Genomic DNA, 26516 nt, shown 5'->3' with positions numbered 1-26516 from the left:
ATTAAAAATACAAAAAATTAGCCAGGCATGGTGGCGTGCATCAGGAGGCTGAGGCAGGAGAATCGCTTGAACCTAGAAGGCGGAGGTTGCAGTGAGCTGAGATGGCGCCACTGCACTCCAGCCTGGGCGACAGAGCGAGACTCCGTCTCAAAACAAAACAAAACAAAAAAAACACCCTTGGGCTGCCAGTGTCTGATTTCCCAAGGAGTTCCCCGGGACCTGGGTCTTATGTGTCACCTGATTTCTTAGTTGAGGCAAAAAAAGTAAGGACAGGGATGAGGAGTTCCAAGTATCTGTGGCCTCAGCCTGGTTGGACGGTGGGTAGGAGAAGGAAGGAGTATTCCGGAGAACCAGTTGCAACCATGGAAGAGGGTTTCCTGGGGAAACAGGATTCATGGATTCTTCTTTTTTTTTTTTTTTAGACAGAATCTCGCTCTGTTGCACAGAGTAAGTGTAGTGGTGCCATCTCGGCTCACTGCAACCTCTGCCTCCCGGGTCCAAGTGATTCTCCTGCCTCAGCCTCCTGAGTAGCTGGGACTACAGGTGTGTGCCACCATGCCCAGCTAATTTTTGTATTTTTAGTAGATAGGGTTTCACCATGTTGGCCAGGCTGGTCTCAAACTCCTGACCTCAACTGATCTGCCCCCCTCGGCCTCCCAAAGTGCTGGGATTACAGGCATGAGCCAGGGTGCCCGACCCCAATTCCACATTTTTTTTTTGAGACACAGTCTTGCTCTGTTGCCCAGGCTGGAGTGCAGTGACGTGATCTCGGCTCACTGTAACCTCAGCCTCCCGAGGTCAAGCGATTCCCCTGCCTCAGCCTTCCTAGTAGCTGGGACTGCAGGCACACGCCACCACGCCCAGCTAATTTTTTTTTTTGTATTTTAGCAGAGATGGGGTTTCACCATATTGGCCAGGATGGTCTCGATTTCGTGACCTTGTGGCCCACCCGCCTCGGCCTCCCAAAATGCTGGGATTACAGGCGTGAGCCACCGTGTCTGGCCCTAACCCATATTTTAAGAAGGCTGGAATATGACTTTGGAAGAAAAGCTTAGGTTATACTTGCAGGGACATGCACCTGCCTGCAGGGGGCACTGTGGGTGGCTGCCAGCAGGGCACACGCAGGGTGGGAGACCAGGGCCAAGGGCACGCCCAGCGCAGGTGACCTGCAGAGCCAGGCTCACTGGTGGGACCCAAAGGTACAGGAGGCCAGGGCCCAGGGGCACAGCTGGTCCTTGGAGACAGGTCCCAAGCTGAGCTGGCTGCCACCTCCATCCCCACCACCCAGCAAGGTAGGGATCATTTCACAGCCCACCACATCCAGACATGCAGCTGTTCAGGTCCAAGAAGGCCATCTAAGTAGAGGGGCTTCCTTTACCTGCCTCTGTTTCCCTTTCCATTTCCAGGGGGCCTGCGGGGGTTCCTGGCATCTCCATATTGCCAGAGATAACCTTCAGTTCCCTATTTCCTAAAATGAAGAAATTGAATTGAAATGTTCCAGGGTCCTCTAGCATCCTAACAAACTGATTTGTGTCATTTATAGATTTGTTATTTAAAGCAAGCATGTCTCACTCTAAGTTACTTTCCCTGAAAACTTGGATTAAAAATAAATCTGTATTTTAAATGCATAACTACAGCTTATTTACCACTCTTCTGAAATTACTTTGCAAAGTGAAGGATCACTTTGTAAAGTGAACAAACTTAATTTTATCAGAAAAAAAAAAAAAGCAGCAGCCAGGTGTGGTAGCTCATGCCTCTAGTCCCAGCTATTTGTGAGGCTGAGGCAGGAGAGCTGCTCGAGGCCAGGAGTTCGAGACCAGCCTGGCCAACATGGTGAAACCCCATCTCTACTAAAAATACAAAAATTAGCTGGGCATGGTGGCACATGCCTGTAGTCCCAGCTACTCGGGAGGCTGGGGCAGGAGAATTGCTTGAACCCAGGAGATGGAGGTTGCAGTGAGCCAAGATCGTGCCACTGTATTCCAGCCTGGGCGACAGAGCAAGACTCTGTCTCAAAATAAATAAATAAATAAAAATAAAATAAAATAAAAAGAAAATAAAAGGGAAGAAAACCAAAATTCAGCTAAGCAGGTATGTTTAGGGAGGGGAGGGAATGGAGAGGGGAAACTAAGGGATTCCAAGGTACCTGGAAAGTTCTATTTCTTGAGCCAGGCGTCCTTCACATGGGTGTTTATTTTCTTATCCTGAAGTCATGCCTATACATCGGAGAGCCACTTCATATGCACGTTATTTTGTAATCAAAACCAAAAGCAATTTACCATGCACGTGCACCTCCCCCACCTCATCTTCCAAACCAAGGACCAGCATGCTGGGGGAAGAAACCTGTACAAAAGTCACCCAAAGGAGTGGGGGACAGAGCCCAGGACTACACCCCATCCCACCCCACCCTGACTTAGAGACCTCCACCCCGCCCTCACCCTGAACAAGAAACCCCTCAACCCATCCGTACCCTGGTTTAGAGACCCCACCCCACCCCACCCTGAATGAGAACCCCTCAACCCATCTGCACTCTGGTTTAGAGACCCCACCCTACCCTGAACAAGAACCCCTCAACCCATCTGTACCCTGGTTTAGAGACTCCACCCCACCCCACCCTGAACAAGAAACCCCTCAAACCCCCATCCGTACCCTAGTTTAGAGACCCACCACACCCTGACCTAGAGACCCCACACCCTACCCGTACCCTGGCTTAGAGACCCCACACCCCACCCGTACCCTGGCTTAGAGACCCCACCACCCCCTTCACCCACCTGGAGCCCCTGCTGTGACTGGGGTCTCAGTGTTTCCACAGGTCTCCTGGGTGCAAATCCCAAACCCGGGGCGAAGGGACCAGAGGGGCCATCGGTCTCCAGCCCCAGTGCTCCCTTCCTGATGGGGAGTTGTCAGGAATGTCAGTGGTGAGAGGGGACTCACGACACACTGGCTTTCTTCTCTGGGCCTCAGGCCGGCAAGAAACTTGGAGAGGCAGCAGCTTGCAGCTGAGTGTGGGCAGGCAGGCACCCTTGATGCAGTAGAGGAGTTGCTGTGCTAGATACTGTTAGGCATCCTTTTTTTCTTTTCTTTTTTTTGTGAGACAGAGTCTTGCTCTGTCACCCAGGCTGGAGTGCAGTGGCACAATCTTGGCTCACTGCAACCTCCGCCGCCTCCCGGGTTCAAGTGATTCTCCTGCCTCAGCCTCCTGAGTAGCTGGAACTACAGGCACCCACCATCACACCCGGCTAATTTTTTTTGTATTTTTAGTAGAGACAGAGTTTCACTGTGTTAGCCAGGATGGTCTCCATCTCTTGTCCTCATGATCCGCCCGCATCAGCCTCCCAAAGTGCTGGGATTACAGGCGTGAGCCACCGCACCCGGCCTTTTTTCTTTTTTTAAGACAGACCCCTGTCACCAAGGCTGGAGTGCAGTGGCACGATCTTGGCTTGCTGCAGCCTCCACCTCCCAACCTCAAAGCCATTCTCCTGCCTCACCCTCCCAAGTAGGTGGGATTACAGATGTGCACCAACATGCCTGGCTAATTTTTGTATTTTTGGTAGAGATGGGGCTATGCCATGTTGGCCAGGCTGGGCTGTTGGGGGTCCTTTGGCAAGGAAAACTGCTTGATTTGTGGCAGCCCCCCTGACTTCCTCCAGGGCCTCTGACCCCAGGCCTGGGGGCATCCACGTGTTTCACAGGTGACTGTGTCTTTGCAGCCTGCGCCTGTGCTCAGGGAGCAGGGATTCCCAGAGTGAACGGGTTTGTGTTTTCACTCAACGACTGTCCCCAGAGGAGTTCAAATGACAATCTACATTCAATAACTGTATGGGTGTATAGACTTAACATACAGGAAACTGAGTCACAAAGGAAGACATTGCACTCACTTTGCCCCATAGGAGAATGACCCAGCTCCTCGCTTAAGACTGTAGCTGAGGCAGGCAGATCACCTGAGGTCAGGAGTTCGAGGTCAGCCTGTCCAACATGGTGAAACCCCGTCTCTACTAAAAATACAAAAAAATTAGCCGATTTTTTGCCTGCCTGCCTGCCTGCCTGCCTGCCTTCCTTCCTTTTCTTTTTTTGAGATGGTCTCCCTCTGTTGCCCAGGCTGGAGTGCAGCGGCATAATCTCAGCTCACTGCAACCTCCCTGCCTCGGGCTCCCGTGATTCTCCTGCCTCGGCCTGCCAAATACCTGGGATTGCAGGTGCACACCACCACGCCTGGCTGGTTTTTGTATTTTGGTGGAGACGGGGTTTCGCTGTCTTGGCCAGGCTGGTCTCCAACTCCTGACCTCGAGTGATCTGCCCGCCTCAGCCTCCTGAAGTGCTGGGATTACAGACGGAGTCTCGCTCACTCAGTGCTCAATGTTGCCCAGGCTGGAGTGCAGTGGTGTGATCTCGGCTCGCTACAACCTCCACCTCCCAGCCGCCTGCCTTGGCCTCCCAAAGTGCTAAGATTACAGCCTCTGCCTGGCTGCCACCCCATCTAGGAAGTGAGGAGTGTCTCTGCCTGGCCGCCCCGTCTGGGAAGTGAGGAGCACCTCTGCCCGGCTGCCACCCCGTCTAGGAAGTGAGGAGCATCTCTGCCCGGCCGCCCCGTCTGGGAAGTGAGGAGCACCTTTGCCGGCCGCCCCATCTGGGATGTGAGGAGCGCCTCTGCCCGGCTGCTGTGCAACCTTCCAAGTGTGAAGTGACAGCCTTCGTTGTAGAATGAATGAAGACACTGGCACTGATTATATAACACCTTGGCAGCTATCTCAAGTCGTTGATGGTGGAGGTATTGGAATTATAGAAGAACGCAAACACACAAATTTTACTAAAGGCGATTTTGTGACTTCTTTCTATTGGCCCTGGCAAACCAAGGTTATTCTGGATGGAAATAGCCTTGAAAAGGTGATATATATATGAACGTATCTGATTTTTTTCCCCATATAATTCTTAACTTTGTGCATTTGATATTCAGTTGTGTTTGTAATCACGGAAAAATAAAAGCATATATATATATAAAAAATTAGCCAGGCGTGGTGGTGAGCACCTGTAATCCCAGCTACTCAGGAGGCTGAGGCAAGAGAATCACTTGAACCCAGGAGGCAGAGGTTGTAGTGAGTCGAGATCATGCCTTTGCACTCCAGCTTGGGTGACAGAGTGAGACTCTGTCTTAAAAAAAAAAAACAAAAAAACTGTAGCCCAAACCAAGCCACTGAAAAGAAGTAAACATCTGGCGAGGCACGGCACTGTGGCTCATGCCTGTAATCCCAGCACTTTGGGAGGCCAAGGGGGGGTGGATCACCTGAGGTCAGGAGTTCAAGACCAGCCTGGCCAACATGGTGAAACCCCCGTCTCTACTAAAAACACAAAAAATTAGCCGAGCGTGGTGGCACATGCCTATAATTCCAGCTACTCAGAAGGCCGAGGCAGGAGAATCCCTTGAACCCCGGGAGGCAGAGGTTGCAGTGAGCTGAGATTGCACCACTGCACTCCAGCCTGGGTGACAAGAGCAAAACTCTGTCTCAAACAAAACAAAACAACAACAACAACAACAACAAAACATCTGGCGGGGTGCAGTGGCTCATGCCTGTAATTTCAACACTTTGGGAGACTGACGTGGGAGCATCATTTGAGCTCAGGAGTTCAAGATCAGCCTGGGCAACATAGCAAGACTTCACTTCTACAGAAAAATTTAAAAAATTAGCCAGGCGTGATGGTCCTTGCCTGTAGTCCCTCCCACCTACCTGGGAGGCTGAGGTGGGAGGATCACTTGAGCCCAGAAGTTCCAGGCTGCAGTGAGCTATGATCACACCACTGCACTCCAGCCTGGGCAACAAAGCAAGACCCTCATCTCTAACAAAAAAAAGAAATAAAAGAATGTTGTTTGGCTGAATTCATTTTCCACCGTGGGACCCTGGTTTTCTTTTCTTTTCTTTCTTTTTTTTTTTTTTGAGACGAAGTATCACTCTTATACCCCAGGCTGGAGTGCAATGGTGCAATCTCGACTTACTGCAACCTCCACCTCCCATGTTCAAGCAATTCTCCTGCCTCAGCCTCCAGGGGTAGCTGGGATTACAGGTGCCTGCCACCACGCCCAGCTAATTTTTGTATTTTTAGTAGAGACAGGGTTTCACTATGTTGGCCAGGCTGGTCTTGAACTCCTGACCTCAGGAGATTCACCCCCCTCGGCCTCCCAAAGTGCTGGGATTACAGGCTTGAGCCACTGCGCCCGCCATTTTATTTATTTATTTTTTTTCAGACAGGGTCTTACTCTGTCGCCTAGGCTGGAGTGCAGTGGTGTGATCTTGGCTCGCTGCAACTTCCACCTCCTGGGTTCAAGTGATTCTCATGCCTCAGCATCCCAAGTAGCTGGGTTTATGGCATGAGCCACTGCACCCAGCTAATTTTTCTATTGCTCTGGTGGATTTCAGTGGTGCTTGTGGTTAGCTGAGTGGGCTCCAGGGGCCTGGGAAAGGACAGGGCGGGGCTCCAAATGCCCTTCACGCTCCCCAGTGCATCTCCTCCTTTTCAGATCTTCCTTTAGCTCCGTGTTTGCAAATCTTCCACTGACTCATTCGACTGCCAAAGTGGAAGAATGGAATCGCAGGAAGTTGCATTTGGGAAGGCTGCAGAGCCCGGTCCCCAGATCTGCTGTCCTCCCACCAGGATAGTCACAGATGACTTTTGCAAGTGTGACAGGGTCCCGTGGAAATTCCTGGTGCATGAATCAGCTTGAGCTGCCATAGTAAAATACCACAGGCTGAATGGCTCAAACAACAGAAAGTTATTTTCTCACAGTTCTGGAGGCTGGAAGTCTAAGGTCAAGGTGTTGGTGAGGTTGGTTGCTCCTGAGGCCTCTCTCCTTGGCTTGCAGGCAGCTGCCTTCTTGCTCTGTCCTCATGTTGCCTTCCTCTGTGTATGCAACTTCCCGGTGTTTCCTCCCCTACCCTCCTCTCCCCTCCCCCTCCCCCCTCCCCCTCTCTTTCTCTCTTTTTCTCTCTCTCTTTCTCTCTTTCTTTCTTTCTGGGTCTCCCTCTGTTGCAGTGGCACAATCATGGTTCACTGCAGCCTTGAACCCCTGGGCTCAACCAATCCTCCGGTCTCAGCCTGCTGAGTAGCTGGGACTACAAGCATGCACCACCATGCCTGGCTAATTTGTTTATTTTTGTAGAAACGGGGTCTCATTATGTTGCCCAGGCTGGTTTCAAGCTCCTGGCCTCAATCAGTCATCCCACCTTGGCCTCTCAAAGTGTTGGGATTACAAGGCCGGGTGCAGTAGCTCATGCCTGTAATCTCAGCACTTTGGGAGGCCAAGGTGGGCAGATCACCTGAGGTCGGCAGTTTAAGACCACACTGGCCAACATGGCGAAACCCCATCTCTACTGAAAATACAAAAATTAGCTGGGTGTGGTGGCATGTGCCCGTAATCCCAGCTACTCAGGAGGCTGAGGCAGGAGAATCTCTTGAACCTGGGAGGCAGAGGTTGCAGTGAGCTGAGATCGTGCCACTGAAGGGCTCCAGCCTGGGCAACAGAGTGAGACTCCCTCTCAAACAAACAAAGTGTTTAGATTACAGGTGTGAGCCACTACACCCAGCCTCCTCCTCCTCTCACTCTCTCTCTCTCTCTCTTTTTTTTTTTGAGACAGGATCTCTCTCTGTTGCCCAGTCTGGAGTGTGATCATAGCTCATTGCAGCCTCGACCTCCTGGGCTCAAGCAATCCTCCCAGCTCAGCCTCCTGAATAGCTGTTACTACAGGCATGCACCATCACACTCGGCTAATTTTTAAATTTTTTTAGAGATGGGGTCTCACTGTGTTGCCTAGGCTGGTCTCAAACTCCTGGCCTCGAGTGATCCTCTCACCTCGATTTCCCAGAGTACTGGGATTACAGGTGTGAGTCACCGCACCTGGCTGGAGCCCAAGTCTTCTGATCCTCTGGTTAGCCTTATAAAAGGTCCATCTCCTATGTTCTCTTGTCAGCTTGCATTTGAGATCCTGACATCAGGCTACCGGGAGCTGACGCAGGACCTTAGGCTGATGTCAACATTCCTTCATGCATCCAGTGGCACACAAGAGTGACCTGGACAGATGGACCATGCCCTTGGTGTGCTCACAGTCTGGGGGTGGGGCGATCTCCAAAGGGTTAGAATTACTCCAGGAACCTCAGTTTGCAACGTTGGCTGTGAGTCCAGAGTTGCAAACAGGCCAATGAGCGAGCAGAAAGGACTGTGAGGTCCGAGGCCACATGCCGGTGTTCCTCCCTGCACAGGCACCAGCCCAGTGACCCTGCAGGGAGGGTGGAGGGGAAGCCTTAACAAAGAGAAAAAAAAGCAGCAGCAGCACGTGACAGGGAAACTGAGTCACAGAGCAGGCCCCAGGAGGGTTTATGTAGAAGCTGCCTTCATCTCCAGGGCGGAGGGGGACAGGCGCTGGCTCACTGATGACATTCACGGACATCCTCCTGCCAAAGACGCGAAAACTTCATTTTGGCTGTTTCCTCCTCTCTTCCTTGCTAAATCTTCTTCTTCTTCTTCTTCTTCTTCTTCTTCTTATTATTATTATTATTATTATTATTATTGAGATGAGGTCTTTCTCTGTCACCTAGGCTGAAGTACAGTGGCACAATCATGGCTTACTGCAGCCTCAACCTCCTGGCTCAAGCAATCCTCCTGTCTCAGCCTCCCGAGTAGCTGGGACTGCAGGTGGACACCACCACACTTGGATAATTTTCTTATTTTTTGGTAGACATGGGGTCTTGCTATGTTGCCCAGGCTGGTCTTGAACTCCTAGGCTCAAGTGGTCCTCCTGCCTCAGCCTCCCAAAGTGCTGGGATTACAGGTGTGCGCCATTGCGCCTGGCCGTTGCTAAATCTTTTATCAGAGCTGATCGCTCTGGACTGAGATCGTGGCGTCTTCTTCTTCTTCTTGCCCAATCAACATGAAAAGGTGAGTGTGAAATGCTTTGTACAGAAACAGTCCCTCTGCCCTGCACTACCTGACAGGTGTCCCCCTTCTTTTTTTTTTTTTTTTTTTTGGCGGAGTTTCGCTCTGTCACCCAGGCTGAAGTACAGTGGCGCGATCTCAGCTCACTGCAAGCTCTGCCTCCCGTGTTCACGCCATTCTCCTGCCTCAGCCTCCCTAGTAGCTGGGACTACAGGCACCGGCCACCACACCTGGGTAATTTTTGCATTTTTAGTAAAGATGGGGTTTCGCCATGTTGGCCAGGCTGGTCTCAAACTCCTGACCTCAGGTGATCTGCCCTTCTAGGCCTCCCAAAGTGCTGGGATTACAGGTGTGAGCCATTCACCCGGCCTAACATCCCTTTAAGGACACAAAAGAATGTCGATTTTCACAGTGGGAAAGCAGGCTTGGACAAATAAGCATGCCCTTTTCCCTGGCCCTGTGAGGCTTGGCTAATTACCCCCTGCCAGGAAACTGGGAGCTTTCGGAGGCAGACAGCTGAGGTCCGCCTTGCACCTCAAGTGCAGGCAGCAAAACTCTCATCCGGACGTCAGAGGCGTCGGGGCTGGGGTCCCTCCTGTTGCTGGGAGGAGATGGAAACACAGAGTGTGGGGATCCCGTTCTCAATGACTTGCTTTTTCTCAGCTCACATCTAAGGTCCAGACCATCTCCTCTCATCTGTCACCATGCAGTCCCCACATGGCCTAGGGAATCAGGCTTCAGGTCTAAAATTCGTCTCTCCACTACCTAGAACCCTCCAGGGCTCCCCATTGCCCTTAGGAAAAAGCCCAGTTTTATAGCCCAGCCATACAAGGCCCTCCCTGACTGAGTCCTGCCACTCCTCTGCTCTCATCTCGGTGCCTATTCCCTGGCCACTTGAGGTCTTCAAGGTTCTTCCCACAGTCACCCTCTAACTGCCACATCCGTCCTTCAAGGCACACCTAGGCTGTCACCTCCTCCGGGAAGCTGCCCTTTAGCCCTACACTTAAAGAATTAAGTGTTCGTGGCCCAGGCCAGGTGTAACGGCTCACACCTGTAATCCCAGCACTTTGGGAGGCCAAGGCGGGTGGATCTGAGGTCGGGAGTTCAAGACCAGCTTGGCCAACATGGTGAACTCTCGTCTCTACCAAAAACACAAAAATTAGCCAGGCGTGGTGGCGGGTGCCTGTAATCCCAGCTACTCAGGAGGCTGAGGCAGGAGAATTGCTTGAACCCAGGAGGCAAAAGTTGCAGTAAGCCAAGATTGTGCCACTGCACTCCAGCCTGGGTGACAGAGCGAGACTCCATCTCAAAAAAAAAAAAAAAAAAGTATCAGAAGGATACAAAAGAACCCAGAAGAGATGCCCCCTTAGACCTGGCCTGGGAGAGACGGTGTGGTCTTGCAGAGGAGTCCCAGGAGCAGCCTTGCAGGAATCAGGGGAGAAAGAGTCCAGCCTGGCCCAGGGTAGTGTCCCCGGGCAGATGGCTCCTGGAAACTAGGAATAAACAAGCTTCAGTGCATGTCACTGCCTTGGGCCGGGCGACATAACGCACAGATGTGCAACCACAGGACTCAGGGACGGCGGGGCTAAGTGAGGAATAGCAGCTGTGGAGGGCGGTCTTGAGGCTAGAAACTGACGGACTGCAGAGGGACCCTTAGCCAGCACCTTTTAGAGACTTCCCCTGGTAGGAGGAAGCTGTGAGTGTTTTCCATAAGTGAGAAGCGGTGGTGCATGCCTGTAATCCCAGCTACTTGGGAGGCTGAGGCATGGAGGATTGCTTTAGCCCAGGAGTTCAAGACCAGCCTGGGCAACATAGCAAGATCCTATATCAAAACATAAATAAAGCTTTTTAAAATTTTTGCTGGCCTTTGCCGGCCCACTTCTCTTGCAATAACAAGGTCTGAATAAGCAGGCTTTGCTTGTTCTCTTTGGGATGGTTTCGTTTATCACCACAATCCATGCAAAGTTTTTTTTGTTTTGTTTTGTTTTTTTGTTTTTTTTTGAGACGGCGTCTCGCTCTGTCGCCCAGGCTGGAGTGCAGTGGCGCAATCTTGGCTCACTGCAAGCTCCGCCTCCCAGGTTCACGCCATTCTCCTGCCTCAGCCTCTCCGAGTAGCTGGGACTACAGGCGCCCGCCACCATGCCCGGCTAATTTTTTTTTGTGTTTTTAGTAGAGACGGGGTTTCACCGTGGTCTCAATCTCCTGACCTCGTGATCCGCCCGCCTCGGCCTCCCAAAGTGCTGGGATTACAAGCGTGAGCCACCGCGCCCAGTCACAAAGTTTTCTTGTTTTTGTTTTTGTTTTGAGACAGAGTTTCTCTCTTGTTGCCCAGGCTGGAGTGCAATGGTATGATCTCGGCTCACTGCAACCTCTGCCTCCTGGGTTCAAGCAATCCTCCTGCCTCAGCCTCCCAAGTACCTGGGATTACAGGCATGCACCACCATGCCCGGCTAAGTTTGTATTTTTTAGTAGAGAAGGGGTTTCTCCATGTTAGTCAGTCTGGTCTCGAACTCCCGACCTCAGGTGATCCGCCTGCCTCCACCTCCGAAAGTGCTGGGATTACAGGCATGAGCCGCTGCACCTGGCCTCATGCAAAGTTTTAAGCTTAAGCTTCTCTTGTAACAATCCTCAGCCATGTCAGCTTTCCTTCACACAGCAGGGGAGGCCTTGTTATCTTCCCTTGGGAAATCCAGGGAGGCTGCATAGAAAAAGCCCCCACACATCTTGGAAACCCCCAACGAGGGGAAGTTCCCCTATCACCTGGCAGCAGAGAGCTACTGTGGCCTTCCTTTACCACTGGGCTGTTTCCACTGGCACTGTACCAAGCCGGAGGGAGGTACCGGGGCTTCCTCCAAGACCGATATACACCAAGGTGGGGAGAACTGGATACAGGCAAAGTCCATGCAGTTGAAAGTCAGGGTGTGGCCACCGGCATGATAGCCTTAGCTGGTATCTCCACGGTGACGCCATTCCCAGCCTGTGCCACCTGCCACCCTGGGCAGCCTCTGCTCTGCTAGGCAGAAAGGTCACAGCAACATTCAATCATTTCAACAGAAGCGGTTTGGTTTTAAGTTTCTTTTATTAGTCCCCAAAGCAGCACATGCCTGTTGTAGGAAAATGCAGGAAAGCGAAGAAAAAAGTCCCACGGATTCCCCCAACCCAAAGCCCACCACGGTTACCAGTTTTTTAAGACAAGGTCTCACTTTTTCACTGAGGCTGGAGTGCAGTGGTGTGATCTCGGCTCACTACAACCTCCGCCTTCCAGGTTAAAGCGATTCTTCTGCCTCAGCCTCCTGAGTAGCTGGGATTACGGGCGTATGCCACCATGCCTGGCTAGCTTTTTGTATTTTTAGTAGAGACAGGGTTTCATCATGTTGCCCAGGCTGGTCTCGAACTCCAGGGCTCAGGCAATCCTCCCGCCTTGGCCTCCCAAAGTGCTGGGATTACAGGTGTGAGCCACCACAACTGGCCCACGATTTTTTTTTTTTAAAGTAGAATAAAGATGGGATCTTGCTCTGTTGCCCAGACTGGAGTGCAATGGCATGATCATAGCTCACTATAGCCTCCAACTCCTGGGCTCAAGCGAGCCTCCCACCTCAGCCTCCCCACTCGCTGGGATGACAGGCGTGAGGCACTGAGCTTGGCTCCATACCCGCAGTTTTATGAAGTGTATTTTCCTGGTGGATGTAAATACATAAGTGTTTCCCCACATTATAACAAATGCCTTGTAAACAGCGTCTGCAAAAATATCCCATCCTGTGGCTGTCCTATGGATTCTAAAATGAAAAATAAAAAAATAAAAATAGGCCAGGCGTGGTGCCTGGAGCCTGTAATCCCAGCGCTTTGGGAGGCCAAGGTGGGAGGATCACTTGAGGTCAGGATTTCGAGACCAGCCTGGGCAACATAGAAAGCCTCTGTCTCTACCCCCGAAAAAGTAAAATAATAAATAAACAAATAAATAAATAAATAGTATACCAGAGAGATAGCCACCTGCAAAGCAGCCCAGGCCTCTCCCGTGGTTGGCCCATCGCAGGCCTCAGAGAATTCAGCTCTGGCTCGAAAATTATTCCCAACTCTCTCTTCCCATGAAAAATCCTCTCGTGAGGCTGCTGGTCACAGCCGGCGTCAGCAAGAAAATGACCAAATCAGCAGTTTCAGTGGAGACAAAAGGCCTGGGTGAGAGGTTCGCTGGGAGAACACCCCCTCCAGATCCCCCTGCCTGCCTCCCCACCCATCACGGGGGCCTGATGCTAGGGCAGGGGCCAAGGCCAGAACCCCAATCCTCACATCAGACAGCATCAGATTCATCTACTGAAAAAAGTAGAAAAACTCAAACGCAAACTTTTTTTTTTTTTTTTTGAGACAAAATCTTGCTCTTGTTTCCCAGGCTGGAGTGCAATGGCGCGATCTCAGCTCACTGCAGCCTCCACCTCCCGGGTTCAAGTGATTCTCCTGCCTCAGCCTCCTGAGTAGTTGGGATTACAGGTGTGTACCACCACGCCGGGCTAATTTTTTGTATTTTAAGTACGGACGGAGTTTCACCATGTTGGCCAGGCTGGTCTCGAACTCCTGACCTCAGATGATTTGCTCGCCTCGGCCTCCCAAAGTGCTGGGATTACAGGTGTGAGCCACTGCACCCAGCTTTTTTTTTTTTTTTTTTTTTTTTGAGAAGGATTCTCAGTTTGTCGCCCAGGCTGGAGTACAGTGGCACAATCTTGGCTCACTGCAACATCTGCCTCCTGGGTTCAAGCAATTCTCCTGCCATAGCCTCCTGAGTAGCAGGGATTACAGGTGCCCACCACCACGCCTGGCTAATTTTTGTATTTTTAGTACAGACAGGGTCTCACCATGTTTGCCAGGCTGGTCTCAAACTCCTGACCTTGTGATCCGCCCTCCTTTGCCTCCCAAAGTGTTAGGATTACAGGTGTGAACCACTGTGCCCGGCCCCCCAAATGCAAACTTTAACAAGACAGAAACCTGTCTTCTCTCATCTGGAGCAAGAACAAAAGGTGTCCCTCTCAGGCGAGTTGCTCTTTGAAGCTCCATCCACCAGTGGCCAGGTAAGGTCTGTTGACTGCAGGCTGTTGCTCTGAATAATACTGGGGGCCATCAGTGAGGGAGGGGGTGCCTGTGAAGATTGGGGGCCCCTGCCTACCTCCTGAGGCACGAGTGGGAGGCTACATCTGCTGGGCAGGGGCTGGTGAGCTCAGGTACATCCCAGCAGGACCCATGTCACCTTGGCAAATCCCTGCCTATTTTATTTATTTTATTTTATTTTATTTGTTTATTTATTTTATTATGTTATGTTATGTTATGCTATGCTATGCTATGCTATGCTATGCTATGTTATGTTATGTTATTTTATTTTATTTTTTCATTCTGTTGCCCAGGCTGGAGTGTAGTGGTATGATCTCCACTCACTGCAACCTTCGCCTAACGGGTTCAAGCCATTCTCAAGCCTCACCCTCCCGAGTAGCTGGGATTACAGGCATGCGCCACCACACCCAGCTAATTTTTGCATCTTCTGTAGAGATGGGGTTTCATCCTGTTGGCCAGGCTGGTCTCGAACTCCTGACCTCAGGTTATCTGCCCGCCTCCGCCTCCCAAAGTGCTGGGATTACAGGTGTGAGCCACTGCGCCTGGCTGGTTTATAACTGTCGATATACAGGTCATGCATCCCAGCCACAAGGAACAGTTAGCTCCCTGTTTTCCTGAACACCGCCCTCTCCACCCTGAGTCTGCTCCCTCCCTATGGGTTCACACCTCCTACAGAAGCCCAGTCTTCCTGGAGTTCACTCTGAACCTCCTCCCTTCTTAGTCTCCAAGTCTGGCTCTCCACACCAACTGGGCACCCCCTCAGGGCTGACCGCATGCGCAGCCTCCATCATTACAGCATTGCATGTTCGCTGAACTGAATTGAAACACTCTCCCCAATTTACAGATGGGGAAACTGAGGTCAAAATATTTAGGCCAGGCACAGTGGCTCACAGCTGTAATCCCAGCACTTTGGGAAGATCATCTGAAGCCAAGAGTTTAAGACCAGCCTGGACAACATAATGAGACCCCATCTCTATAAAAAATACAAAAAATTAGCTGGGCATGGTGCATGCCTGTAGTCCCAGCTACTCTGGAGGCTGAGGCAGGAGGATCGTTTGAGCCTGGGAGTTTGAGGCTGCAGTGAGCTGTGATCGCACCACTGCACTCCAGCCTGGGTGACAGAGCGTGAGACCCCTTCTCTAAAAAAAGTTTCACTCATTTCTCAAAGATTGTGGATACCAAGACAGTTGAGGGGTGGTAATGTTAACTTAGCAAGTTCATTCATTCATTCAACAAATATTACTGGATGTTCACCCTCTGCCAAGCATTGCACTGGGTCCCTTAGGGGATAGGAACAAGACCGTATGTGGCACCTCTCTCCCGCAGAACAGTGGTCTCACCATACAGACCACAACCTCCCCCAACACCCACATTCCTGCACTCAGGGGAAAAGCAGGGACATTTAAGCTGTGCTTTGAAGGGGAGTATGATTTGTCAAACAGAGAAAGGGGGCAGGGCAGGACTGGTAGAAAGGCCAGCTAGGTCAAAGGCATCCAGGCTAGCTTATCAAGGGAGGACAGAGGGAAACCAAGCCACAGAAGCCAACTGCAGCCTGGGCATGGACGGGGGCTGGGGCTTGGTCACTGCTTAGTTCCTGAGCTGTCACTTGGCATCTGCCTCTCCACGAAGGAGGGGACCTGGCAGCTGCCTCAACTCCTCTGAAATAGCAGTAGACTGCATCCTGTCCTGGGGAGGGTTAATTTGTATCTTGGGAGCTGATCACCATGAGATCCTTTTTTTTTTCCTTTGGGACGGAGTCTTGCTCTGTCACCCAGGCTGAAGGAAAGTGGCTTGATCATGACTCACTGCAGCCTCGACCTCCTGGGCTCCAGCGATCCTCCCACCTCAGCCTCCCCAGTAGCTGGGACCACAGGCGCGCGCTCAGCTAATTTTTGTGTTTTTTTTGTAGAGACGAAGGTTACGTTGCCCAGGTTGTTCTCAGACTCCTGGCCTCAGGCGATCTGCACCCCCTGGCTTCCCGAAGTGCTGGGATTACAGGCGTGAGCCACCGCCCAGGCTATGAGATCCTCGATAACCATGAGACCCTATGCCACAGTTCCCCACCCACGCTGGCCCCAACACAGACCTGAAGTTTTCGCCCCAGCTGCACTGTCCCCCTCCTCATCCCTTTCTGTCTAGCGCCAACAGCATCTCACCTTCCCAAGCTGCCGTCCTTCCCAATGACCAGAGACATCTTTGCAAGCATAGCATGGCTGGAGGATGCGTTTCACCAAACGCGATGTAAGCACCACCAGGTGCCCAGCGCGGAGGTGGATGTGGGCGAACCCTGGACGCCCCACAAAGGACAGCTGCGGCCTGGGAAGGGAAGGAGATGGAGCGGGGAGAGAGGGAAGAAGTTGCTCCGCGTTTTCCGCCCGCCCGCCCGCTTTCCGCGCGGCACTGAGGCCTGAGAACCGCGAGGCCGCCCACGCGCGCCTGACCCGCCCCCCCACTCCCGCCCGCCCCAGGCCCCGCCCTCCCGCGCCCGCCCCAGCGCCGGCCCCTTTTGTTCCCTCCCGGAGCCGGGCCGCTGGCTCCGCTGGCTCCGCTGGCTCCGCGGGCGCTCGGCTTGGCTCGGCCGCGGGGCGCGCAGGCGGCTGCCGGGCGGCCTCAGTGCGCGCCTCCCGCCTTCCCAGAGACGTGGCGCGAGGCCCGGGCCCCGAGCACCGATCGCGGGGATCCCCGGCGCCAGGAGGGGGTGCAGCCGGTGGGCAGCGCCGCGCAGGGAGGGGCCGCAGCATCCTCGCCCCCCAGCGCGCCCGGGCCCGAGAGGAGGAGGCCAGGGCTCTCCGGGCCTCCCGCCGCTTAGCCTGATGCTGGAGGGACGAAGGTAGGGGCCGCTGGAGGGGCCGAGGGAGGGGGTCGCACGGGCAACAAAGGACGGAGAGATGCGGGGGGCGGCGGCCTGGCCGAAAGCGGGGCTGCGGGCCCGGAGGCATTGTCGGGGCGTGGGCAGGGGCGGGAGGGTTCGAGGCCGGCCGGTGGGCGTGGGTGGGAGCTGGCTGGGGTGTGCCCCAACTTCCCCGTTGCTTGCAGGAGAGGAGGGGGCACTGCTTGGGGTGCCAGGGTTGGGGGCTATTCCCGGGCTGCGGGTCCCCCTGTTGAAAGCATCACCAGCGTCATCGGGGTCCCTACCCTCGGACGGGGGTTGGTTTGGCCGTTCTGTTGGGGGGCCGCCCGTTCCCCCTTCCAAGGGCAGAGCAAGACGTCTGGACGCGCCGCAGGGCTCTCTGGGCTCACAGAGCCTGGGGAGCACAGCCTGGTGGGCGCGGCCATGCAGCCCCCATCTCCAAACCTGGAGTCTGGGAGAACAGGGACTGCCCCCCGCTCCTCCCTGCTACACCCTCTGGGGTCGCCTGGCCGATGCCCTTTGCAAAACTTGGTTGAAGTGCATGGCTGAGGTGGGGTAGGAGGAGATTGAGGCGGGCGGCTTCCCTCAGGGGGTGCCCCCCCAAGCTGGCGCTGGTGGCTGGTGAGGCAGCAGATTTTCTGCGCTCCTCCCGGGGAGGGGCGGCGGCCGCGGAGGATGCTCGGCTGAACCTCCAGGGCCCGCCCGTTTGGACCTTTCAGGCAGAGCTTGGGCGCAGCGGGTGCCCACTGGGCACTGCCACGCAGGCCCCAGCCCCACCCTGGGAAGGACGGGCAGAGGGAGCACCTTGGGGGGAGTCACCCACCCAGCAGTGTGTCCCCGAACGTCTGAGACCCCTCCTCTCACTTCTGGGTGAGAAGTGGGGGTCTGGGATGAAGGGGGCTGCCCTCACTCTTGCACGATGCCTGAGGGAGGTGGGTGGGGTGGCCTAGGGCTGTGGGCAGAGGAGGAGGAGGAGGGTGCGGGGAGCACCACGTGTGTGCTTCAGAAGCCTCTTCCCCATCGGTTGTAAATGTAAACAATAAGCCCTTCATTCATTCAGCTGCTGTTACCTGGCCCGGCACTTCTAGGTGCTGGCTGGTCCACAGGACAGCAGCCTCGATGCCCCCAAAAAGTGCAGGCCCGGGGGTTGGTAAGTGCATTAGTGGGGAAATTGGGGGCATAGAGGGGGTCCCCTGGAGGATGGGGCAGACCAGGAAGCTTCATAGAGCATCATGCAGAAGTTTGCTGCCAGGTTGCCTGAAGGGGGTTTCGTGCAGGAGAAATAGCGTGAATAAGGGCTTGGAGTCAGAAAAGGAGGCTATCGGGTTAGAGAAACAGCTTAGGATTTAAGGAACTTAGACCTGCGTTGAGCACAGGATGCATTCTTGTCTGCAGTGCCTTGCTGGGGAATGATGGGATTCTGGCTTCAGGACAGGTGGAGGCGGTGGAGATGGAGAGGGGCTCCAAAGGCAGAAGAGGCAGTTGGAGGCGCCAGGGAGGAGCCTCCTCCACACACACCTGTGTGCACCTGCAAACTCCAGCCCTCAGCACTGTGCAGGCTGGGAAGGTGGTGCCTGGAATTCTGCACTCAGAGCCCAAAATCCCAGCAGGGGGAATTTACTCTAAGGAGCAGTAATCGCTTTCCAGCATCTGCTGTCTACCTTGGCGGTGAAGAGTTCAGACGCTGGAGCTTAACAGCCCGGGGTTCAAATCCCAGCTCTGCCACTCCCTAGCTATGTGACCTCACACATTGCATCTCTCTCTGCCTCGACATCCTCATCTGTAAAATTGAGATCCTTATGGTATCTGGCTTTTAGGTTGTTAGGAGAACTGTGTGCCCCTGTGACAGAGTAGATGTCCTGTAAGTGTTGTTGCTGCCATACAGAGTGACTTCCCGGCCTCCACTCACACACGTTTCAGGGAGAGGAGGCTCATGCCCCTTCCAGGCTGTTTGTCCTTCTTCAAGCAGCCTTGCTGGTTAGCCCTGACCCGGGACCTGCTGTTCTCTGCCTCACTGCAGCCTCCTCCCTGGTCCTGCCTCCCTTGGTGATGTAAAGGGAGCTGTCCCTGCTCTCCACCTGGAAGGCCTGCCCATGTGTGGTCCCCCAGTTCCCTCTTGGCCTCCCCTCCTAGCCCTGCCACCCTGACAGTTGATCCTGCCCTCTATTTTTTTTTTTTTTTGAAATGGAGTTTCGTTCTTGTTGCCCAGACTTGAGTGCAATGGCGCGATCTTGGCTCACTGTAACCTCTGCCTCCTGGGTTCACGCGATTCTCCTGTCTCAGCCTCCCAAGTAGCTGGGATTACAGGCATGTGCCACCATGTCCAGCTAATTTTAGTATTTTTAGTAGAGACGGGGTTTCACCATGTTGGCCAGGCTGGTCTTGAACTCCAGACCTCAGGTGATCCACCTGCCTCAGGCTCCCAAAGTGCTGGTATTACAGGCGTGAGCCACCGCACCCAGCCAGTTCTGCCCTCTTGACACCACCCACTCTACCTCCACTTCCATATCCAGGGGAGGGAAGCTGCATTTGTGACCCTCAGTTTCCCTGCTCATTGGTTCTTGTGAGAACTTCAGCTTTTGTGCAAAAAAAAAAAAGTATATATTAAGTGCTTACTTTGTGGAGAATTGTTCTGAGCTTTTTTGAGACAGCGTCTTGCTCTGTTGCCCAGGCTGGAGTTCAGTGGTGCCACCTCGGCTCACTGCAACCTCCACCTCCCAGATTCAAGTGATTCTCCTGCCTCAGCTTCTCGAGTAGCTGGGACTACAGGCCCAAGCCACCAAGACTGGCTAATTTTTTGTAGTTTTAGTAGAGGCAGGGTTTCACCATGTTGGCCAAGCTGGTCTCAAACTCCTGACCTCTCAAAGTGCTGGGATTACAGGCGTGAGCCACCACGCCTGGCCTGGTTCTGAACTCTTTAAATTCATTCCTTCATTTGTGGATATTTTAATAAGGCTGCCTACATTTTACAGATAAGAATATCCTGGCACAAAGAGGTGGCTGTGTCTGCCCTTGATGCATTTGCTAAGCACCTACTGTATGCCTGGGAGGCATGCTTCCTTGGGCCATACCATTTTACCCACCCTCTTCGGGTTCATGTCCCTGAACAATTATGATTCTGCCTTCTCAGACACCCATCCGTTTTGCTCAGGTGCAAAGTCCAAACACGCTATCTAGCTTTTAGGGTCTGCCCCCAGTTGGTTGTATCTTTCCACTGCAGCTCTTCCCATGCTCCCAGGCTGGGCACACCCAGACTTGCCTCACCTAAGGCTGACGTGGCCCCTTTAATAAACTGTCAGGAGTGGGCATGGTTTGAGGAGCAGGGCTGGCTTTGAGGGTGGTGTGGGGGTGCCCTCCGATCCCATACCTTTGGGATTATTTTGTTGCAGGGAACAGGAACCTGCTTCAATTAGGTTAAGTGAAAAGGGACTTAAGAGTGGAGAACAGAGAACTTGTGCAGCAAACAATTGGAGGCGACCTGGCCCCCCGGGACCCCGGAAGCTGGCAGGCAGCTCCTCCTCTGGCTTTCCTCTCTGTGGACTGCAGTTTCATTTTCTCGGCCTCTCTCAGCGCATCCATCCCGTCTCTTTCTCCTTTCCCCTACAGGCTCCGTCTCCTTGGGTTGTGAGCATGGCTGTGTTGAAAGGGGCTGTAGCCTGAGTCCATGGGACCTCCCAGTGGGGGTCTCCTTCATCTTGGGGTGCAGAGAGACACTGATTGGTCCAGCCTGGATGAGGAAGCCCACCCGCCTCTGCTTGGCTGGTCGGTGGGGGGCCGGGGGACAGGTCACGTGGTCTCTGGGGCTGGCACAGCTGGGATAATTGGTCGGCTGCATTGATGATGAAGGTTGTGTGCTAGGTGAGGACCAGCGAATCTGGGCATTCGGGGAGTTCATGAGCTGATGGGGGAGGCAGACCTGTGGTCAATTAGCCATTGTGCCACAGGATGTGGGACTGATCACTTGCAGCATGATTTGTTGAAAGAAACCAGAGTGCACTGATCAGGCCAGTGTGGGGAGGAGAGGACAGGTGGGATGGCCAGGGCTGCCTGCCACTGGCTTCCCCTGGCCCTGCCCTGGGACAGTAGGAGGCCATCTCCTTTCAAGACCTGGAGATTTGGGTCCAACCGGCAGCGTGGGACTCGAGCTTTTTTTTTTTTTTTTTTTTTTTTTTTGAGATGGAGTTTCACTCTTGTTGCCCAGGCTGGAGTGCAGGGGCATGATCTCAGCTCACCAGCTCACCACAACCTCTGCCTCCGGGGTTCAAGTGATTCTCCTGCCTCAGCCTCCTGAGTAGCTGAGATTATAGGCATGCGCCACCATGCCTGGCTAATTTTGTAATTTTAGTAGAGATGGGGTTTCACCATGTTAGCCAGGCTGGTTTCGAACTCCTGACCTCAAGTGATCTGCCCGCCTTGGCCTCCCAAAGTGCTGGGATTACAGACGTGAGCCACCGCGCCCAGCCAGAGCCTCCTACCCTGGCTCTTCTCACTGGGCTGCAAGGCTAGGGCCGTCACAACAGAACCAGTAATACAAAACTCATGTTTGCAGAGGAAATGCTTCAAAATGTTAATGAAACGTTTCCCTTCTGAGTAGAAGGCAGAACAGGACAGATGGTTTTTATTAACGAGGCCTGAATTTAGGACCTTCTCTACTTAACGGCTTCTGTCTTGACGGAGCGTTTCTTGCTCCATGGCTGGGATCATACCTTCCACTCTAGCCTGAGCCCTGAGCGACACCCGCTCCGGATTCATTTCCCTCCTTTGCCTTTTCGGCCCCTTGGGATGAGAGGGTGGAATTTCCGGCTCACAAGGAGGAGTGCCTGGTTTTTCAACGTTGCCCCCATCACCCTGAGGGTCTCAAGCTGGTCTGCCCTTGCCTGTAGCTAAACCTGGCTGATGCTGCCCTAGCTCCTTTTGGGGTGCTCCAGCCCCTGCCCACCTCACAATGTGCAGCATTGAGCTTCCAGAAGCTTTTACTAAATTGGGAAGACATCCGCCCTGCTTCCTGACGATGTAAACAATATCAGCCCTTTCCAGAAACATTTCAAGGCCAGACACTTTGATGCCTAGTGGAGCTGTTGGCTGGGCAACGGTTGCATATTGATCTGAAGGTTATGCAGGGAGGCTGGGCTCTGGTGTGGTGGGTGGGGTAGTCTGAAGGGCTTCCTGGAGGAATAGAACTGGGGCTAGGTTTTGTTTTGTTTTGTTTTGAGACAGGGCCTGGCTCTGTCACTCAGGCTGGAGTGCAGCGGCGTGATCTCGGCTCACTGCAGCTTCGACCTCCCAGGCTCAAGCCATCGTCCCACCTTAGTTAGCCTCTCTAGTAGCCATGATTACAAGTGCATGTCACCATGCCCAGCTAATTTTTATATTTTTTTGTAGACAGGCTTTTACCGTGTTGCCCAAGGTGGTCTCAAACCCCTGAGATCAAGCCATCCTCCCACCTTGGCCTCCCAAAGTGCTAGGATTATAGGTATGAGCCACCGCACCCAGCTGGGGCTGAGTTTTGAAGCATAGGTGGGCTTGAGGCAGTTAAGGAGGGCATTCATGATGGGGTCAAAGGGAGACAAGTCGAGAAGCTGGGGAAGCAGGGAGTAGAGTGTCAGTCTGGGGGCTCATTGAAGAACCCACCATTCTCCCACGTTGAGTGTGAAGTTGGGGAAGTTATACTGGCAGCAGGAAGAAGTAATGTTGGGTGTCTGGGTTTTTTGCCACCTCATACATTTCTACTTCTGCTGGGCTGTTCCCTTTTGTAATGTAGGCTGTTCCCTGCACAAACCCATTCATTCGTTTCTTTACTTTGCTCACGTTCAGCTTCTTTGGAGCCAGGGGCCACAGAGGAGAGGAAAGACATCTGAAAGGGGCTTGTGTGTTCTTCATCTGATTCCAGAAAGGACTTGAGGTGATTTACAAAGATAAATGCAGTCTAACCAGATTAAAAGTAAATGAAAAAATTAGGCCAGGCATCAGGGCTCACGCCTGTAATCCCAGCACTTTGGGAGGCCAAGGAGGGAGAATCGCTTGAGCCTAGGAGTTTGAGACCAGCCTGGGCAACATAGCCAGACTTCATCTCTACAGAAAATTCAAAAATTAGCTGGGTGTGGTCCCAGCTACTCGGGATGCTGAGGCAGGAGGATCTCTTGAACCCAGGAGTTTGAGTCTGCAGTGAGCTATGATCGTGCCACTGCATTCCAGCCTGGACGACAGAGTGAAACCCTGTCTCCAAAAAAAAAAAAAAGAGTTTTTATAGAGGTAATCAAGTTCAAATGAGGTCATTTGGGCCCTCATCCAATATGACTGCTGTCCTTGTAAGAAAAGGACATTTGGACACAGGCATGTTCAGAGGGAAGACCACACGAGGACCCAGGGAGAAGACAGCCATCTACACGCCAAGGAGAGAGGCCTCCGAAAAAAACAACCCTGCTGTGCCCAGCGCAGTGGCTCAAGCCTCACGCCTGTAATCCCAGCACATTGGGAGGCCGAGGCAGGCAGATCACCTGAGATCAGGAGTTCGAGACCAGCCTGGACAACATGGCGAAACCTGTCTCTACTAAAAATACAAAAATTAGCCAGATGTAGTGGCGCACACCTGTAATCCCAGCTACTCAGGAGGCTGAGGCAGGAGAATCACTTGAACCGGGGAGGCAGAGGCTGCGGTGAGCTGAGATTGCCACACCGCACTCCAGCCTGAGCAACAGAGCGAGACTAAGAGGGCCGAGCATGGTGGCCCACGCCTGTAATCCCAGCACTTTGGGAGGCTGAGGCAGGCAGATCACAAGGTCAGGAGTTCGAAACCAGCCTGGCCAATATGGTGAAACCCCGTTTCTACTAAAACGATAAAAAATTAGCTGGGTATGGTGGTGCGCACCTATAGTCCCATCTACTTGGAAGGTTGAGGCAGGAGAATTGCTTGACCCCGGGAGGCGGAGGTTGCTGTAAGCCAAGATTGCATCACCACACTCCAGCCTGGGCAACAGAGTAACTTTGTCTCAAAAAAAAAAAAAAAAAAAGAAAAGAAAAGAAAAGAAAAAGAAACCAACCCTGCTGATACCTTGGCCTTGGACCTCCAGCCTCCATAGCTGTGAACCCTACATCTCCGTTGTTTAAGCCACCTAGTCTGTGGTCCTTTGTAATGACAGCCATAGCAGACTAATACAGTCCCTAAGACCAGCATTTGTTCCCTTGCAGACACCATCGTCCCCAGTTACTTGCTGATCAGCAGTGGGTCACCTCTCTGATGCAGGTATCTGGGCTCCTGGCTTGCTGCTCCGTCCCTTCTCCTTGGAGTCTGTGTCCTCAGTCAGCTTGGGCCTGGGGTACAGGGGAAGAGATGCATCTGTACAGCTGCAGAATCCTGGTGTGAGCTCAAGAGCGCCTCTAAGGACAGCTGTGCCAACAAGAGCAGGGACCGGCTGGGTGTGGTGGCTCACACCTGTAATCCTAGCACTTTGGGAGGCCAAGGCAGGAGAATTACTTGAGCTCAGGAGCTTGAGACCAGCCTGGGCAACCTAGCAAGGGCCCTTGTCTACAAAAAAGAAGAAAAAAATAACTGGGCATGGTGGCGCCTGCCTGTAGTGCCACTGGGGTGGGAGGAGCTGAGGCAGGAGGATTGCTTGAGCCTGGGAAGTTGAAGTTGCAGCAAGCCATGATTGTGCCACCACCCTCCAGCCTGGGGGACAGAGCGAGACCCTGTCTCAAAACAACAACAACAACAAAACACAACAACAAAAAAACGGAATAACAAAACAAAAGCAGGCCCCCCCCTTTGAGAGGAAGCCTCAGCCTCTGTCTACTTGAACCCCTCCAGTGATGGGGGGCTCACTGCCTGTTCCTTTGTTTGTGGTACCTACCCCTGGGAACACTCCATGCCTTGCGTGCTTGGGGGACCAGCCTTTCCAGCATGATCTGTCAGTCGGAATGTTGATCTGTTTCTCTCTGTCCTTCCCAGAGATAGCTCCAAGCAGGCTGGGTGAATGTGGCGATGGGGTGCGAACAAGGCACTGTAAGAATCCAACTCGATGTGGGGAGGATGAGAGTAGCAGAGGAGGGCATTTTTTTCTTTTTTTTTTTGAGACGGAGTCTCGTTCTGTCACCCAGGCTGGAGTGCAGTTGTGCCATCTTAGATCACTGCAACCTCCACCTCCAGGGCTCAAGCGATCCAGAGGAGGGCATTTTAATGCATTCATATATTCACTAAACATGTATTTTTGAGCTCCTCTATGGGCTGGGTGCTGTCCTAGGTACCGAGAGCCCAGCAATGAACAAGATATGCAAAGATCTTGCCCTCCTAAAGCTGCACCCACGGTCTGGTGCAGTACCCACGCTTGCAATCCTGGTGCTTTGGGAGGCCGAGGCAGGAGGATCACTTGAGCCTAGGAGTTCAAGACCAACCTAGGCAACATAGTGAGACCCTGTCTCTTATTTTTATTTATTTACTTTTTTTTTGAGACACAGTTTCACTCTGTTGCCCAGGCTGGAGTGCTGTAGCGTGATCTCAGCTCACTGTGACCTCCACCTCTGGGTTCAAGCAATTCTCATGCCTCAGCCTCTCCAGTAGCTGGGATTACAGGTGCCTGCCACCACACCCTGCTAATTTTGTGTGTGTGTGTGTGTGTGTGTGTGTTTAGTAGAGACAGGGTTTTGCAATGTGGGCAGGCTGGTCTTGAACTCCTGATCTCAGGTGATCCACCCATCTCGGCCTCTGCAAGTACTGGGATTATAGGCATGAGCCACCACACCTGGCCCCTGTCTCTATTTTATTTTATTTTATTTATTTTATTTTATTTTATTTTTTATTTATTTTATTTTTTATTTTATTTTATTTTATTTTATTTATTTTATTGAGACAGAGTTTCACTCTGCTGTCCGGGCTGGAGTGCAGTGGCGCGATCTTGGCTGACTGCAGCCTCCGCCTCCTGGGTTCAAGCAATTCTCCTGCCTCAGCCTCCCGAGTAGCTGGGATTACAGGCACGTGCCACCACACCTGGCTAATTTTTTGTATTTTTAGTAGAAATGGGATTTCACCATGTTGGCCAGGCTGGTCTCGAACTCCTGACCTCAGGTGATTGCCACCGCCAGCCTCGGCCTCCCAAAGTGCTGGGATTACAGGCATGAGCCACCGTGCCCGGCCTGTCTTTATTTTAAAAAAATGTTTAAGTAAAAAAGTTGCGCCCAGTGAGAGGAAGGGCATTCTAGGAACCCAGCATGGCACATGCAAAAGCCTGGACGTGTGACCTAGTGGATATGAGTGTGGGTGGGTGTCTGTGGCTTTCAGCCAGAATTTGATGACTAACATGCAGTTCCCTTTCTGGAAGCAACAAAAGAAAAAAAAACTGATGTTGAGGCCAGGTACGGTGGCTCACACCTGTAATCCCAGCACTTTGGGAGGCCGAGGCAGGATGATCACTTGAGCCCAGGAATTGGAGAACAGCCTGGGCACCTTGGCAAAACCCTGTCTCTATAAAAAATGCAAAAATTAGCCAGGTGCAGTGTCTATAATCCCAGCTACTCAGGAGGCTGAGGTGGGAAGATTGCTTGACCCCAGGAGTTTGAGGCTGCAGTGAGCTGTGATTGTGCCACTGCATTCCAGCCTGGGCAACACAGCAAGACCCTGTCTAAAAAAATAAATTAAATAAATAAATAAATAAG

The 26516-nt window shown here is 52.8% G+C and overlaps 1 protein-coding gene across 2 annotated transcripts in view; it reads left to right on the top strand.

Moving 5' to 3' along the window:
- Positions 1-16519: 16519 nt before the first annotated feature.
- The window catches only part of CLIP2 (CAP-Gly domain containing linker protein 2), a 112539-nt gene continuing 102542 nt past the window's right edge, over positions 16520-26516 (top strand). For both annotated transcript variants that reach the window (XM_032756695.2, XM_032756688.2), the window contains exon 1: positions 16520-16847. The gene's annotated coding sequence lies outside the window, so the exon portion shown is untranslated. The remainder of the gene's footprint in view (positions 16848-26516) is intronic.

Source organism: Hylobates moloch, unplaced genomic scaffold (assembly GCF_009828535.3).
Source record: "Hylobates moloch isolate HMO894 unplaced genomic scaffold, HMol_V3 SCAFFOLD_1, whole genome shotgun sequence".
Lineage (NCBI taxonomy): Eukaryota > Metazoa > Chordata > Mammalia > Primates > Hylobatidae > Hylobates > Hylobates moloch.
Note: the sequence above shows the minus strand (reverse complement) of the source record. Positions and strands in the feature narration are given on the sequence as shown.